The sequence below is a fragment of the Hevea brasiliensis genome, chromosome 12 (genome assembly GCF_030052815.1).
Source record: "Hevea brasiliensis isolate MT/VB/25A 57/8 chromosome 12, ASM3005281v1, whole genome shotgun sequence".
NCBI lineage: Eukaryota > Viridiplantae > Streptophyta > Magnoliopsida > Malpighiales > Euphorbiaceae > Hevea > Hevea brasiliensis.
The window spans coordinates 41,623,239-41,629,238 of NC_079504.1; positions in this window are offsets into that span (position 1 = coordinate 41,623,239).

The window sequence follows — 6,000 nt, forward strand, 5'->3', positions numbered from 1 at the left end:
TGCCAATGAAAATTAATAACTTAATAATAATTTAAAGTAATTAAATAATTAATTTATTCAAAAAAATTAAATAAATAATTAATTAAAATAGAGAAAATTTAATTGAAAAAGCTATGTGGTAATATAATAAACAATGCTTTGTGGTAATATCATGAAATAGAATATCACATAACAACATAATCGGAATAAATACCTATTATATATATATTTTTTGTTTTTACTTAGATTCAATATATCATAAATTTAAAATATAAAATATATTATATGACTCATTTATTAAATATATGAATTATATATTTTTATTTTAAATATATAATAAATTAAATCTAAATAATTTTTTTTTAATATAATTAGGTGAGATTGTAAGCCATATAAAATTTTTTTCTCTAATATTTGTATTTATCCCACCATTAAATATTTAAATGGGATGAGAATTAATTGTCAAGTTGGACATAGGGTGGCCCAAAACATCTATCTATAAGAAATGTAGTCCATTTATTCTGGACCCTGATGCTGAATAGTGGGCGAGTACAGTTCCCAAATTTGTGACTGCTTTGTGGATAATATCACAGGCAATGCAAGCCCCATCAAGGATAAGCTGTCAGCTTTATTCAACTTTTAAATAATTGAGATGGGTCAGTCAGGATTGATAATTGCCTTCGCTTGTCATCCTCACATTTCCCATTTTAATGTCTAACCCTAAACTCAGGTGGGTTAACGGTAAATTATAGATTTTTAAATATGAACAAAAGCATAAAAACAAATTACGCTGCAATCATTTCTATGAGCATAACCCCACGCTTGCATAACCCTATTCAATATTAGGGGACAAAAATATACATGGATTGTGATGTTAGATCAAGAGTTCCCATTTTTTTTTTTTTTCTTTTCAAATGCTTCATTCACATTGTACATTCTCTTTGGCATATTCACCCATTTTCTTGTCATATTATTAATTTTTAGGTCAGGATTGTAATTTTTAGAGTTCTATTTCAAATCCAAACTAAATAAATAAAAAAAATAAAATTTAAAATTTAATGATAATAATTAATTAAAAATAAAATCAGATTGAACAAAATAATAATTTGATTATGTTTAATTAACTGAATCAAGTAATAATTGATGAATTATATAGTAAAGGGTAGTCATTTTCTTTTTTTATTATAAAGGTTAATAGAGAATCTAATTATTTTAGATTAAATAAACATTTTTTAAGGGCATTTATCTTTTAATCAAGACTAGATTTATCTTTATAGTTGTTACTTTACTTTTACCAGTTTGTCGATTTAAAAAATATAAATATATTGGAAAAGATATTTGTTACCCTTTATGTAATTATCTTTACCTAAATTAGCTGCTGTATAAATATAGTAATAAGCTTTATATTAGCCTATAATAAGGGAGTAGTTAGTGCTGTAAATGTATTGATTAGTGCAGTCTCTGTGTATAAATTATGTACATCACGTTTGAAGAATATACACAATTTTCTTTCCTATCATTTCTATCTTATTTGACATGGTATCAGAGCGCCGATCTTGGTACTCTGTATAAAATTGTTCACCTTCTTCCGCTCGTTTTTCAATGTCAAAAGAAGTTTCAGACCAATCCAAATCAGACATTATGGATCCATCACATCCATATTACATCCACCATTCTGATCAACCAGGACACTTGTTGGTTCCAACTAAGTTAAACGGAACAAATTATCAATCCTTGTATAAAAGTATGACGCACTCATTGCCAAGAAAAATTGGGTTTCATTGATGGATCTATCAAAATGCCATCATCCACGAATGACCAACCGAATTTGAAAAATGGAACCAATGTAACAAAGATGATACTCTCATGGATATCTCATTCATCGAACTCGATATAGCATCCGCCTCATGAATGCCGAGACACCAAACAAGTGTGGGATGATCTTCGGATCGCTTTTCTCGTAAGAATGTCGCTTTATTCCAAATCCAAAAGCAATAGCAACAATCACTCGGTACAATGTCCGTGGCACCTACTACATCAAAATCAAAGCTTTGTGGGATGAATTAGAGATTCATCGACACGATGACTTGCAATCGCACCAATGATCACTGCATCGAAAGAGAGGAGGATAAATTGATGCAATTTCTCATGGGGCTCAATGATCCTTACAAGATTGTGAGATCCAACATATTCGATGAAACCATTACCCAACGCTCAAGCATACTCCATGATCATTCAAGAAGAAACCCAAAGAACAGATTGGTCCAAGCATCACCGAGAATTTCTCTCAGTAGCATTGCTCAGAGTCGGTCACCACACAAAAAGGTGCTAAATAAAAATTTTGTGAACACTGCAAATTGTCAGGCCATAATAATGATGAGTGTCTCAAGTTAAAATATCATTGCAAATTTTGTGACAATAGTGGGCACACAGAAGATCGTTGTCGACTCAAAAAGGCTAACCAAAATGCTAGATCCATACAATCTAGCAACAATCGAACTGGGGGACGTTCAGCCAATGCTGTTGAAACAACAATTGGGGGCAAAACCAGAACGGAAAGCTCCGGATTTCCATTTAATTTTACAAATGAACAATTGCAAAAATTAGCATGTGCTTTGACGATGATTAATCAAAATAAAAATTTTGGCAATGGAGATATATTCGCTAATGCGCAGTATAATCTCTCCATTTAATGCTTTTTCAAATTCAGTTGTTAAGCCTTGGATTCTGGACAGCGGGGCTACTGATCATATCACCTCTGATCCTTCTCTTCTCACACAAATTCAGCTTCCTTCTGTTCCTCTTGTTAATTTGCCGACTGGTGCCACTGCCAACATTACACATACTGGCACAATGTCTTTTAATTCTCAACTAGTTTTAAAAAATGTGTTGTGTGTTCCCTCATTCAAATTGAATCTAATGTCCACAAGAAATCACTAATGCACTCAATTGTTGTGTTATTCTTTTTCCAAATTTCTGTGTTTTACAGGACCTGGCTACGGGGAAGATGATTGGCTCGGGTAGACAGAATGGCGGACTCTACTACATACATCCTTCAACCCTTTTACCAGCTGCATATCACACATCTCAGTCTTCTTATCTATGGCATTTGCGAATGGGTCACCCATCCTCATCACGACTTGCACCCATTCTATCTTTTTTAAAACTTTCCAGCAATATTGATAATAAATGTAACACTTGTCCTTTAGCAAAGCAGACTCGTCTGCCCTTTCCTACAAGTTCTATATCTACAAAAAGTTCTTTTGAAATCTTACATTGTGATGTTTGGGGACCACATAAAGTCCCTACACATTCAGGGGCGAGATTTTTCCTTAGCATTGTCGATGACTACACTCGTTGTTCTTGGGTCTTTTTAATGCACAATAAATCTGAAACAACATCTTTGTTACAACGATTTGTGGTTTTTGTTCAAAATCAATTTCATAAATCAATTAAAATACTTCGTACAGACAATGGTACTGAGTTTCTTCCCATAATTTCTTTTCTACAAAAAAATGGTATTGAGTTTCAAAATACATGTGTCTATACTCCGCAGCAGAACGGAGTCGTTGAACGAAAACATCGTCACATCTTAAATGTTGCTCGCTCCTTACTTTTTCAATCAAATGTGCCACTTCATTTTTGGGGAGAATGTGTTTTAACAGCCGTATATTTAATCAATCGGCTTCCTTCACCCTTACTCTCTAATCAGTCCCCTTATGAAAAATTATACCAAAAGCCACCTCCTCTTCAACATCTCCGTGTGTTTGGGTGTGAGTGCTATGCCACTATTGTCCAACCTAAGCAAAAATTTTCTCCCCGAGCTACACATTGTGTTTTTCTTGGCTACCCACATCATCAAAAGGGATATAAATTACTTGATCTTGTCTCTAATCAAATTATTATCAGCCGAGATGTTACCTTTAATGAGAATATCTTCCCATTCATGACTTCTGAATTACATTCCTCTTCTAGAACTGATTCACCATTATCCTCACCTCCACCATTATTGCCAAATCTTGCCATAGATCCTGCCACCTTACCAAAAATAAATTCTGATCCTTCCTCAACAAATTTAGATGATACCTTCCATAATAATATCGATTCCTCCATTCACAGTCCATCACCAAATCCTTCTGCACCTATCGAAACCCAGCCACTCATTGATCAACCCAATATATCACCACCTGATCCTCCACGCCGTTCCACTCGAGATAAACATCCTCCTGCATGGCATGATTCTTACATTCTGTCTACTCAAACCAATGATCCTACCGGTAAAAGGGTTTCACAAACAGGTACAAGGTATCCACTCTCATCTTTCCTTTCTTTTAATCGTTTCTCTTCTTCTCATAAACATTTTCTGGCAAGCATTTCTACTCATACTGGAACCACGGACATATGATCGGGCCATGGTCATCCCCAATGGGAGAAGGCTATGACTGCTGAACTTGAAGCATTAGAACGGAATCACACTTGGTCATTGGTTCCTTTACCTCATGGTATTAAGCCTATTGGATGTCGTTGGGTTTATAAAATTAAATATAATTCTGATGGAACTATTGAACGCTATAAAGCTCGATTAGTCGCTAAGGGCTATACACAGGTTGAAGGGATCGACATAAGGAAACCTTTTCCCCAACCGCTAAGCTCACCACTTTGAGATGTCTTTTGATTCTTCTACGCTAAACCGGTTTACCTATCAATTAGATGTGCGTAATGCATTTTTACATGGTAAATTAAATGAAGTGGTATATATGCAACCGCCACCGGATTGCGCTGTGGGGAGAACACGGTGTCGGCTTCATAAGTCCTCTACGGTTTAAAGCAGGCCTCCGTAAATTGGTTCTCTACATTATCCAATGTTCTATAAGAAGGCGGCTATACACGTCTAAAGTCGACTATTCCTTATTCACCAAAGTTAATGCATCATCTATTATTATTCTCATATATGTTGATGACATATTATTGATGTGGAATGATGAGCAGAAATTAATCGCCTCAAATCATATTTACTTCAAAGCACTTTCATATCAAGGATTTGGGCGACCTCAAATATTTTTGGGGATTGAGTTTTCCGTTCCAATCAAGGCATTTTTATGTCACAGAAAATATGCCTTGGATGTGCTACACGACGCAGTACACACAGGAGCTAAACCGGAGAAGTTTCCGATGGAACAAAATTGCAAATTGGATCTTGATGACAAGGAAAAATTACACGATGCTACCAAATATAGAAGGTTAGTTGGCGATTAATTTATCTAATCGTGACTAGACCGGACATTGTTTATTCAGTTCGTGTGTTGAGCCAATTTAAGCATGAGCCATGTAAATCTCATTGGAATGCGGCAATTCGTGTCCTCAAATATGTGAAAGGAAATCCTGGTCATGGATTATTTTTGCCATCTAATAATAATTTGCAATTAAAAGCATTTTGTGACTCGATTGGGAGGTTGCCGAACAACTCAAGATTGGTATCAGGATATTGTATTTTCCTTGGTCCTTCTCTCATATCTTGGAAATCAAAAAAACAGACAAATGTTTCTAGATCATCTGCTGAGGCAGAATACCGAGCAATGGCGAATACTTGTTTGGAGCTAACTTGGTTAAGGTATATCCTTCATGATTTAAGAGTATCACAAGTAGGTCCTTCGCCACTTTACTGTGATAATCAAGCAGCACTTCACATTGCTGCAAATCCAGTGTTTCATGAGAGGACAAAGCATATTGAGATAGACTGCCACATTGTTCGAGAAAAAATGATGTCAGGAATTATTCGTCCGGCGTATGTTTCAACTAAGATGCAATTGGCAGATATTTTTACTAAGCCCTTAGGCAAAGAAACCTTTGAATTTTTACGCAGCAAGTTGGGAGTGTTAGATCTCCACTTACCAACTTGAGGGGGAGTATTGGAAAAGATATTTGTTACCCTTTATGTAATTATCTTTACCTAAATTAGCTGCTGTATAAATATAGTAATAAGCTTTATATTAGCCTATAATAAGGGAGTAGTTAGTGCTG